Genomic DNA, 13,102 nt, shown 5'->3' with positions numbered 1-13,102 from the left:
GAAGAAGGGGGGTAGAGGTACCCATACCGAGTGTTGTGAATGAGACTCCTCCAAGTGGTCGGAGGTGTGGTTAAGTGACTGAAGTAGAATGGAAAAATTAGTCGCTTACAATTTGGTATCGGAGCTGTTCCTTAGTCCGACTTTTATTGGTGCTCAAGTATATCACCACTAGTGTTGGCATCGGAAGGCCCGAGGAGTGGGCCTATCCTTGAGGAGTAGCAAGTCGGGAAGACATGGCTCTCCATTACAGTTCATGTGTGAACTTGTAGACGAGGTGGTGGATAGAAAAGGGCCAATAATGGAACGACTTTGGGATCTTGGGAACAGTGCAAGGTTTTCCTCATTGAGTTGAGGATGTGATCCGGATGAGCATTTGTCTCAGCAAATTGGCTAAGGTTGTTGTGGTAAACAACTAAAGTTGGGATCACGGGAAAGATAGAGACTCCAAAATAATAAAGGAGTCACAAGATTATCCTCATATAGTTGAGGTTGGTGCTCATGAATGTGAGACCAAAGGTAATGACCGTGGAAGGTCAAATACGGAAGAGGACTCAAGTCCTTGAAATGGTAGTCGAGGCTACCTTTAATAAATGCTGGAACAACCCAAGGAGTTGGGGGGTGTACTTAGAGATGAGTGGTATTCTCATCGCATGGACAAGTAGTCCTAAGGGGCAAAAGTTACCCCCAGAGAAAAAAATCAAGTGTTGGAGTAACACTTGTGAAAATAGTCCTTTTGAGTAGGACAGGAATGCAAGAAGTGTATTCCAGTGAGCTAGTGCCTCACAAGTAGGACCTTACGGGTCTGTGGATTAACCAAGTCCAAAACTGTTGGATGACTCAAGTAGAGTCAAGGGATGGTCCTAAAAGGACTGATGGAAGCATTTGGACTGAGGTGTGTTGTACCCCACAAAGGATGGGGGGGGGATCATAGGATCCAAGGATGAGAACAGAGGGTATCTCATCGATGGCAAAATGTGCCATGCTAAAGTTATGGGAAAGGTGTTCCCAGAAGAAAACAACTTTGACATAAAGTTGTGTGTGACCTCTATGGGGCAGTGCTAACGGATGGTTGGCATGAGAAAGAGCGGTGTTGGTCTTGGCAAAGACTTAGACACGAAGGGGAAATGTCATAGAGGTAGGCTCGTGGAGCCGATGGTGTGGAGACACCAAATGTGCCAAGGTGTGATACCTTGAGGCTATGTTGGTGGGTTCATGAGAACCCCTTGCCAAAGGAATCCCAATGGAAATGGGAATAGCATAGCCTAAGCTGCAGAGCATGCAGTTGGAGTGTGGTGACCCAGATAATGATGGAGGTGTGAAAGCACCAAGCAATGAGTTGTAGGACTTGACAACTATGAGGCAACTAAGCAAGAGGTGCAAAATAACTGGTTAAACGGGTAGAAGGTAGCTACCCAAGACTTCTTAATAGCATAGGGAAGTTGGATATACCCTTACAGGGGATAAGTTGCTTGTGTTGCGATATAGTAAGTCAATGTCATAAAAGGAAATACTCATTGTCAAGAAAGCCATCATTGGGACACCCGAACACTCTAGAACACCAGAAGGTGGTGTTTGATGTCGCGAGGGCAATGGATAAAGCCCAAGGGACTAAGTCCCTAGCGAATGATGGATAGAAGGTGCTATCCAAATGTCCAAGGTTGCGGAGACAGGAGAGGACTGTCTACCCAAGTTGGACAAAGCCAAAAATGGAATTTTGGCAAGGCTAGTGATGGGCATGTAAAGGCCCATAAGCAACAATGTAATCCCAGTGTGTGGGATTATAAGGTGAGCATACCCGGATTGAGGAACCACTCCCTAGGCTATTGGGTAGGTTCATCCCTAAGAATACTTGCTAAAGCATGATAGAAAGTGCAAAGCTATCCTCCTGGTCTGGAGGAGAATGACCAAAGGAAAGGTGTGAAGCCAAAAAGCAAGAAGTAAGGGGATAGAACCGAACCGTAGGAATCAAAGGGCATAACCAAGGTTGGTTATGCCAGCTGGGAGTGGAGAATCAAGTGGGGGCTCGAGGGTGTTGCCACTAGCAACCGTGATGCCATGGAGAGTCTAAAATATGGAATTGTCCATGTTAGACTATGTGGCATTTGGAGGGCTTGCAAAAAGGGAGGCCTTAGCAAGCTGAGGGACAGAGTTCCTTCAAGGTTCCCAAAGACGATTCTAAGTAGCTTAGTACCTAGAAAGGCCAAGTGTAAATGGTTCATGGAACGCGCGAAATCAAAGTGGCACAGCAGAAGCGTGGTCTTGAAGCTTGCCATGAGGCAAGGCTATCAAGGTTAGGGAAGTAGTTCCCGAGTAACTGCTCGGCATATTAAATGATATCCCAATCATGATCTTTCTTTTGGATTTCACGTGCATGTAGTCTGAGGAATGATGACGTTGCGGATTTCTTTTGGATTTCACGTGCATGCATGCGCGCAACAATCCAGAAATTAATAGTGGCGCCCAAGTCCGAGGAATGATGACGTTGCGGGATTACCAACCGTCGTGACATTTCGCGCGTGTGAGGTTAGGTTTTGCATCGTACTCGCGCTCGCATCGCGATCACGCTCACATTCGCGCTCATCTACCTTCTCTACAGATTTCTCGTGTGCATCGGTGTCCACTCGCGCTTGCATCACACTCGCGCTCGCATCGCGCTCATGTGCATCGGCGTCCACTTCAAGACACACCCAGTTTGTAACTTCGCCGCCAACTCCACCGCCCACTCCGCCACCCACACGCAGCCCACTTGGTGTCCCAGGAGATTTCAGCGCCACTCTCCAACTGTAAGTGGCAGAGTAGCCTTGCTGCTACGATCCGCTGCACACACAGTGCACATTCGCCAGCGAGTCCGGCCTCGATTGTCATGCCTCCATTCGGCTTCAAATGGTAAGTCTTTTAGGCCAAGTAGAAAGTGGCATGAGGCCACATGCCATTCAGTAGCAACATTGGCATGCACCGATTGGGCTCTCGAGTGCAATCTGGTTACAGATGGTGTGTAGCCTCACGCCATCTTAGGATGCAGCCTCAAGACATCTGATGCAGTGGTGAATGGCGTGTGGCCTCATGTTATTTCCAGCTGCTAGCTTTTCATCTGTCAGCTCTAATTGTTGTGCATTTCTGAACAGGCGAGGAATTGTGTTCTTCTTCCAGCCACTGTCAATGTGGATGCAGAGAAGGGGGAGGAGCTCACCAGTTCGACTTTTGGGATGGAAGGCGAGGATCTGAGGCTGTACAACACAGATGGTGGGAGAAAAGAATGCATGGGGATCCTCATCCAAGTGACAAACACTCCATGCAGTTCCATGCAAGAATATGGACTGGCACTTGTGGTAGAGACAGCGTCCGCCTTCAAGATCCACCTTGCACATCCTAGCGGCTTCCCGGAGGGGGGCAGCGGCTATGAGGAATTCCTAGAGGGAGCTAGGGAGAGGTTGTCCAGGAGGCCCACAATTTCAAAGACGCTGCCGGTCTATGAAGATCACATGGAATCCATGGACCTCACCTACGGCGATATTCAAAAACTATATTCCAACATTGAACCGTTGAGAGTGCCTCCAGTTCGCGAAGCGAAGGGGAAGGGGGTCGATCTGGAAACTACCCCGAAGCAGAAAAGGGTGGTCAAGCTCAAGCCGACGTCCGACTCTCCTGCTCCAAAAAAGAAGCTGCTCGGTGATGCCATTGCCTCGGGTTCGAACACTACACCCACCAAAAAGAAGAGCCGCAAAGAGCAGAAAGAGCAAGAAGAGGCAGCAAAAATCGTCGCAGATAATAGTACTTATTACTATTCCAACAAAGTATATACAATCGACGTAAGCTGTATCGACATCCAAAGCAAATACAACCACAGGCTAGTATCTGATGAGTGGGTGGAGAAACTGAAGCAGAAGATGCTGGCAAGTCTAGTAACACCCGACATCGCAGACGTGATCCCCTACTACCGAACAATGAAGGGCGAGACGAGGTTTCCAGACTTGATCAATAGGAAGGTGTTGGACGATCAGAACATCCGGTTCTATGCCGTCTCCGGGCAGCATTCTAGCTTGGCGATGCAAGAGATAGTTGTGGATATTATGGTGGGCGAGGAGGTGAAGAAAGTCTTCAAGACAAGAGTTGTCCGCCTGATAAAAGGCAACTCGCCCCTCCGATCTATCATATACATCTCCCACGCGCAGAATGTCAAGCAAGAAACGTGCTACAAATCGGGTCTGCACGAGACATTGGCACGAACACGGAAGCTCTGGGTTCAACTAAAGAAGCCACAAAAACCAGGACAAGGACGTGCACTAGCAACTAGCGCCTGGCAGGTAAGCCTCGTTGCATGTGGCATAGCATGTGGCCTCACGCAATTTCCATTGCAGAAATTCTCGAGTCTTCTCTCGAAAACACTGGGGGTCAATGACACACTCAGCATCCATAACATTCTACTCGCGACAAAAGTTGTTTTTGACAAATGGGTAGATGTGCTGAGGAGGTACCATGACGGGGAGTTGCTAAACTCAATGGGTGTGGAGGACGGCCGGAAGCCCAATGATTTGAAGCTCAACACCTTGCGTTTCTCGCGGTCTCTAGACGACGACGACCTTCTGACAGTGGCTAATGCTCTTCTACGTGGTAGGTAGTCTTCAACTAGACCAAAATGACTCCTGGCCATATTGTGACATACGAGGACTTGTGCACGACTCTGAGAGCTCGTGCACTATTGAAGGATTGGATCTTCGAGCAAGTGGCCGTGGAGAGGGTGAGCATCGACACCACGCAAGAGATGATGGAAGAGCTGGAGTTGTCAAATGAAGACATCGACGAGTACATGAAGGGGGCCCCCAAGTTCATTGATCTGCTGTGGGATGCCACGAAAAGTAAAGTTGAGAAGTTGGATCAGTATCCAAATTTCATTAAGAGGGATGTCGACCGCCGGCTTCAGAAATAGCTCGACCCCACAGCAGAGGCCTATCGAGAACCTTACCGGGTATACGTGAATTCGGATGAGGATCAAAGGTGGAGGAGCATCATTTCCCGCGGAGATGAGCAGGTCAAGAACATCTTTTGTGTGATGGACTTCACAAACGAGGAGATCACTCATGCAGACGAAGTCAGCTCCATCATTGACTTAATGGTGGGACTTGCGGAGGTGGAATCTTCAGTCCACTATATGATCTACGACTCCGAATCCTATCACAAGTTCTAGAAGGCCTTGAACGAGGTGAAGGCTCAGTTGAAAGGCAAAGAGATGCGGGAGATCCATGGGATAATGGCTAAGAAGAAGATACCGACGAATGTCTGCATCTTCACACTCGCCCTTGTTATTAGTCCTGCAGCAGAGTGGGACTGGAGTGACTTCCCAGCTTCGTTCGACAAGGCCGATCGAATTGATCTGAGGGAGGTCAATTTACCCGTGCCTGAGGAACTGAAGACGGCTATGGAGCTTTCGAATCCAAAGAAAGCTCCAGGTGCAGCATGGGAAATGCTCAGCTGGGTCTTCAACGCAATAGCGGGTGACTCCAAGGGCAAATGTGTTGTCGAGTACAACTGCGGCGGACTATTCTTTCGAGCCGCACTACTCAAGGGTGTCCCGTGTGTTGCGGTGACAAACTCCATTGAAGAGGTGACTTCAATGGAGCATATAATTACAGTTGCCAAAGAAAAACAGTATCTTCTCTGCGAACCTAGTGAGTACGCACTTTAAGTTTAAATGTTATCTCACAAGCTATGTATGCAGGAGCGTGGCCACCCCCAGATGCTGAAACGGCGTTAACAGCTACTGTTGAAGATACCCATGTTGGGCCGAGCTCACAACCTGCACAAGGTAAAGTCATGAGGCCTCACGCCATTTTGATTATAGATCGTTGTGAATATTCAGACACGAGGACTAAAAAGCACACTGGTGGTGCGTCGAAGAAGGACAAACAGACAAGCAATAGGAAAAAAGGAGGTACAAATTATATTTGCAATGGCGTGTGGTCTCATGCCATTCCTTGCAGGAGACACTTCTTCAAAGGCAAAACAGGCAAGCACCAGCCAAGCTCAAACTGACAGTGGTCATAAAAAGCAAAAGCACGTTGGACAGTCGTCGAGATCAGAGGCGTTTGATTTGAAAAGGAAGAAGGGCAACGAAAAGATGATAGGTAATGCCTCGTGGTTATGGCGTGTGTGCTCATGCCATTCATTGCAAATCAAGGGCTGAGTGAAAGCAGCCAGTCACCACCTCCTAACTTAGATTCCTATGGCGGACTCCCCTTCCCCAATCTCAATGGAGAGGTACAATGGATGATGGATGTTTTTCAAGTCAGGGCCACGTTTTTCTCATCTCGTCGTCTTTGAAGGGTGCAAGAACGTGCAGAAACCATATTAAGACAGTCGGGTGAGGATACGGTCCTAGGTCACGCACTAAAACAGGCTATGGATGTCTTGTATTTTGAGATGGAGACTCGGCCAGATGATTTTCCCAAGATGGTCCTGGAAGAACAAGCCATCCAGCCTAAGCAGCCTATGGAAGAAATGCAGGAGGGGGATGAGGAGCCAGAGAAAGATAATGAGCAGGAAGAGCAGAAGGACGAAGAGGAGGACAAAGAAGAGGAGGACGAAGAAGAGGAGGACGAAGAGGACTTGGATGGTCCTCACAATGGTGACGATCACAATAACAACGACGACGATGATGACGACGATGGCCAGCCTGAGGTGGCCAAAGAGCAGCGGAGGAAGGTCATACAAGACAAACCATCAAGTAAATAATAGTACATCCATTCCTAACCTTTTACCATTTCTAACATTATCCATGTAGGTTGCAGATTAAATGGTAAGTAGAGATTATTCAGTTGAATTAAGATACAAACTCTAGCCTTTAGTGTCGAGGAAGGATAGTGCCAAGCAAGGGTCGAAACGTATGTCCAATCCTTCAGAATCAGCAGTGCGCCCAAGTGATATCGATCCTAGTTCCTCAATAGCAGTTGATGGTAAATACAGTATAGTCGATTCAATGTGCTAATGAGTTTGTTTTTAGTAGCACGGGAGGATACCATCTCAATCGAAGGGAGATATTTGGATATGCATATGGATCCGCCAGTGGACTCTACTTGCCTACAAGAGTCATCAGAGCTGGTGGAGGCTACTATCCATATCAACGCCAAGCAAGCTGACCACGCTCCACTTGATGCTGCCCATACCATTGAGTCAATCTTGTCCACGTATCCAACTGACGGTGACCCAGCGCCATTGGACCTGCATGAGGCTGCCCCAGCCACCGAGCCAGTCGTATCCTCATTTCCAACAGACTCAACGTGTGCCCAATCGTCTGACTACGCGCCGTTGGAACCTCCCTACACCGCCCCTGCTGCCTGTTCGATCATGTCCACTTTGCCAACGGAGGCACCAGCTGAAATGGCGTGTGATCACATGCCATCGGAACCACCCCATGCCATTGTTGAGCCAGTTGTACCAAAGTCTACAGCTGAAATGGCATGTGCCCACACGCCATCGGATGCGATTGACCCCACATTGCAGAGGAGAGTATTTCCGCCCTTCACGTTTCCTCGACCAAAACCCTCTCAACGACCATCGGGAGCACCATTCGCTAATATTGTAGATGGTAAAATTGACTTGTACCATTTTTTATGCTGATGCATTTCATTTCAGAGTCACGGCAAAGGTACTATATCGTTTTTTATCTGAACGGTGTCCTTTTCTCCCATGAGCGTGGCTGGTCCTCGAATGTCACTGCACCCTCCAAAGCCTGCGGTCGCAAGTTGGTCAAAAGAGACAGATTCACATTAATCACACGTGAGAAACTGGAGAAACTGCGGGATCTAATAATGACCATGCGACACTTAAAACAGAGGGCCGGGTTCAATTTGCAATTGGGAGTTTGGACATCTATGATGCGCCACAATGCATTAACGTTGCTACAGATGATGCACGATCAGACGCGAGTAATATTACCATTTGACTTTCTCCTAACGCAGGAGGATTGCTTGACTATGGTCCATGTGAGGGGTAGTAAGCCCATCTTCGTCAAGCCAGAGGCTGTAGTGATGAACCAGACTGCTAGGTCAAGTGAAATCCTCATCATCGATGACTCGCCGATTAAAACTGCAGCGAACACGCACACATATGCAGTGCACCCCATCTCTTGCAATATGGAAACTAGGGAGAAGAAACCGTATGTTCTGGGGGACCTTGCAAAACGGCTTGGAGCGATGGTGATAGAGAACCGGCCAGTCCAGGAGGTGGCTGCAGAAATCAACCAAATGGCAGATGAAACGGTATATCAGAAGCCATTTGATCGGATAGACACCAGTCATCATTTATGGCATGTATATTGTCTAGCCAAGCACTATCCGCATCTCCATAATCTGCTCAACCGGATGGGTTCTTCGGCCACTGAACATGAGCGTGGACGTATTAGAGAAGAGATGGCATTACTATTGGGTTTAAATCCTGATAGTGTGGAGAGTGATGAAATTCCAAGATTATTGTATAGGCGTTGGAGGCAAAAAATAACAGTCTGAGATGGCATGTATTTATTTAAAAATGTAACTTATTATGGCATGGGGTTCCATGCCATTGTATTAATATTAAAAGACAATTCTTTGAGAGGATTTGCATTATACTAGAAGTGTTATAGCATGTTATTGGAAGTCTACGAAGTTGTTTTATTAATAAGGGGAAAGTAAAGATTGAATGGGGACTTGGGCTCCACCTAGACTCGGAGCAACTGAGCCAATATTAAAAGGATGGAAAGAAATTGGACGACGATGACAAGGAGAAGAGAGAGGTGAAGCAGTGGCAGTGGGAGGAGAAGTGATTGAGTAGATATTTCCTTGTTTAAAATAAAATGGCATGTGCCTCAATGCAGTTGAATTTTGTTATATTTATATACTATATAAAGGTTTGGAAACCTTATTTTACAAGTGGGATAATGACAATTCCCACTTTAACGAAATAGAGCTTTCTACTCCAAGTTGCTGCATTATATAAACTCCTTTAGTTGAAACTCTGCTTTTACAATAAGATTTGGTGCAAAATACATTTTCCACCTAAAGAAATCTCTATCACTATAACATAAAGCAACCTTGTACCTTGAGCCCTTTATAACATTTTAATCCAATTAGAATGAAACCCAAAGAAAGCACATAAGGATCTTTTTTCTATCAACAACTCCATTTCTAATGACAACTCTCTCCTTTGATATCTCACTATCATCATCACAACATCACTTGTTATTGGATCTTCAGACATACTTAAAATGAAGGAAAATCAAGACATATCTTACAAGAAAAATCATGTTTATCTTAATTCTAGTGCATCCCCCCACCACTTAGACTTGCCATGGGGGGAGCCATGACACCACTCCCCCTCATGTAGTAGCTTAGATGGTGGCAAGTGCCACCACTTGGACTTGCCATGGGGGGAGCCATGGCGCTACTCCATCTCACACGGTAGCTTAGATGGTGGCAAGCACCACCACTTGGACTTGCTATGGGGGGAAGCCATGGTGTTGCTCCCTTTTATGCAATAGCGTAATTCATGCTTAATTCCTATGGTCGAGGCTACCATGAGAATCACTATGGTGTTGCCCAAGCTCTTGTGGTGGGTCAAGCTTGCCATGGGGGGAGACATGGTGCCACACTTCATCACGTGGCAGCCATAGTGGCTTGAGTTGGGCAAGCATGATCTGTCACAAGAGCTCAAGCAACACCATCGTGATTCTCATAACAGTGAGAGAGTGCTTCTTAACTGTATGCTTGTTGCTCCTTGCCATGCTCAACCCATCTGCCAAAAAACCTTAACCCAATGCTGACATCAGCCCTAGATCCCCCTTAAAGCCTTAAATCAATTTTGGAGAAAATGAAATAAAGTTATAGTTATAAGAATTTATTACCATTAATGACTTGTTTGGGTGAAACTTATGGCTTAGCCCATACTACGATTGGTTTCAAAAGTTCAATTGCAAACAGTTTTATAGTGTGTTACATATTTTACATAAATGAGGTGAGGTACTTACAGAGCAACTTGGTTCTATAAAATGTCACTTTTACAAAGAGTTTCTATGATATGAAGGAGAATGTTATTGTCCCAAATAATGTAACGTTCATAAAAGCAGCAATTCACATTTGTCAACATAACTATCCAATGGCAAATAGGATATGCTTAGAGTCTTTGGATGTGGTTACATTTATTATTTCAAAGGTAGCAAATCAATCCAAGATCTCAACCTACAGTATACTACTAAAGTAGCAAATGAGTTAATTCTTCAAAAAAATTTATGATCAATTTAAACACTATGACACTTTAACCCCAATAATTAAGCAAAACAATGGATAGTTGTAAGCGACTAAATTTTCCATTCTACTTTAGTCACTTAACCACACCTCCGACCACTTGGAGGAGTCTCATTCACAACCTCCATAAGTCCAATTTAGGACTTGGGACTTTCTAGCCCCGAGAATGGCATCCATGCCACTCAACATTTGCACTTGGTCCAAGTGCTCCACATGTCCGATCCCATGACCGACACTCAAAGGTACCACCGACATGGCAGCTTGTCACGCTAAGGCTATGCCCAATCACTTTTGCCACACTGGTAGTCCAATACCACATGCATCCCAGTCTTGGCCTAGGCAAACCATCCATGAGTGGTCATCTCAAATCCACTCCTTAGCATCCTTAGGATGCTCACCGACAAGGGGAATAACCTTCCCCAATATCCCTCTGTCAGTCCCCACTAAGTCCCTTTTTGCCCCTAGCCGTGTTTGCCAACACTGCCACTAGATCGAGGCCCATAGGCCCGACCACTAAGTCCCACAGTCCTTTGGGACTTCCTCATCATACGACTGTGTCCTTGGTCACTACCCCAGAGGACTGCTCCTCTTCCTTTCCACAATTTGGGCCTTTGGGGACAACATTTCGGAACACCGTGGCCTTACGTGAGCCACCTAGGTACTCTCCCCGCCTTCCGCCCTTGGGTGCTCTAGCCATGGGCTTAGAGCGAGGTTCCGTTGAGCCATGCCTAGTATCCAAGTAGGTAGTGCCACCCACACTTGGACTGGGAGCATCGGCCAGTCGATCTCCCGGGGGAACTAGAGTCGGCTCTTGAACACTTCACCAAGCTACCCCATTTGTCGGTCCGTGTTCACTCTAGCCTTGGACTTCCCAGTGGTCAGTTCATCACCCAACATTGGGTCTGGCCTTCCTGGGCCAAACTGGCCTTTCCTGGCCAAACTGGCTCCACTAGGTTCCAACCCCCACACTCTCCCTACTATACTTTTGGAACCCCCCGCAGCCCCCCTGGAGAAAGGAGAAAAAGACAAGCTCGAGGATTCAAGCTTAGGAAAGTAAACTTGAGAGGTTCAAGGTTAGGACTATATTCCTAACCTTGACGTGAACAGTAGCGACTATAAAAGTAGGACTTAGAATGTTTTTAGACAGATCCCTAATACAAAATACATTGCAATACATCGTCATTTTGCCTATCTCTTCGGCTCTTCACAGCAATGTCTTACTTACCCACCGCCTTCAAGGGATCAAAGGCGTGGGACTAGCACCTTCAAGCACATGTTCACAATCTCTACTTGGCTTGGCTCAAGCAGGTAAGTGCATTCATTTTGTAGTGTAGTTTTAGAGTTAGGGACTAGATTAGATTTGAATCTCCTAGGAAGATCTTGTGTGGACATTTTCCTCCTAGTCCAGAGAGTCCAGGAGTTTTCACTGGCGACCACAGAGGGATAGAGCAGATCAAGACGATCATTTCCCCCAAAACTTCAAGGAAAACGGACCAAAGACGCTCAAGAAAATGGCATAGGAAGAAAAAGCCCAAAAAATCAAGAAAAACAAGACCGTAAAACAAAAATGGTGGAAGAGCATGAAGGAATGAAGAAACAAATGGAGCGTAAGACCAAAAGATGAAGAACACTTGAAGATTGAAGCCACCCAAGTCATGGAAAACTTGGAGCGTACGCGTAACTGTTTTTGGCGAGAGGTTGAAGAAAGCGAATATTCCAAGAATCTGCGATAAGGAAACGACCAAGGGAAAATTCTAGCGGCTGGAGATGGAGGAAGAATGAAAAAGCACGACTGCCCATTTGGAGACACAAGCTGTACAAGATACAAGGACTGCCTTTTGTGTGGATTCAGAAATTGTGCTAAACCATACAAGCAATGCTATCCAAAATGGCGATGTGACACTTGCAAACAAGCAAAAGCAAGACTGTGAATCAGGGATGACATTGCCGCAACGGAAGAGAGAAAGAAATGAGAAGAAATAGCCCACAAAAATGACACCAAAAAGAGTGACGATAGTTTAAAAAAAAAAAAAAAAAAAAAAACAGAGCACTAGTTGCTTTCAAGAATTCAAAGAAACAGTCTTGTGACTATTACACAATTTGTCCAGCAAATTGAAAGAACCAAAGGGGAGGAATGATAAAAGAGAATGAACAATCACCAAAATTTTGTAGCCCACATAAGGAGAGTGATAACAATGACGCAAAATGGAAATTTTGGGCTTGCACGAGAGACCAGCGAGATGAGGAAATCCCTCGATAGATGCAAGACTCTCAAAACTTTTTAGAAGCCATCAGGCAGCTGCCATCTGAGATTTAGGAATGAATCTTTAATTTAGTTCACAACACATTAGACAAGGAGAACTATACACCAATTTGCAACGGCGCTATCATACACGGCGCACAGTTTATAGGAAAACAAGATAAACAAGAATTGTATACGTGGAGAATCATCCTCGAGCTCTCGTGGAGATCTTTCGTGTACATTGATCAAGAATTTATTTGTCTCAAGGAAGAAGTTGAGTGGCATACTTGGGATGCTGTCACTCGAATTTACGAAGAAATTCCAAGGTTCCTGCTTAGAGAAATACAGGAAATACTTGGACAGCAATTTGTAAGAGGATTTATTACACCGGTTGGAAGCGCAATACATGAGCTTACTAACCTCAAGATAAAGGAAGGACTGTGGGCAAACGAGCGCTGGATAGATCCGCACACGCATAGGCTTAAAGCAACAAAAATTTGTTGGAATCCATACCTTGACGTGTGGACACCATTTGAGAAGAAAAACATACAGGAATCACGAAGTTGGAAACCCGTATCAATCGGAG

Source organism: Selaginella moellendorffii, unplaced genomic scaffold (assembly GCF_000143415.4).
Source record: "Selaginella moellendorffii unplaced genomic scaffold, v1.0 SELMOscaffold_7, whole genome shotgun sequence".
NCBI lineage: Eukaryota > Viridiplantae > Streptophyta > Lycopodiopsida > Selaginellales > Selaginellaceae > Selaginella > Selaginella moellendorffii.
This window is presented reverse-complemented; position numbering follows the sequence as displayed.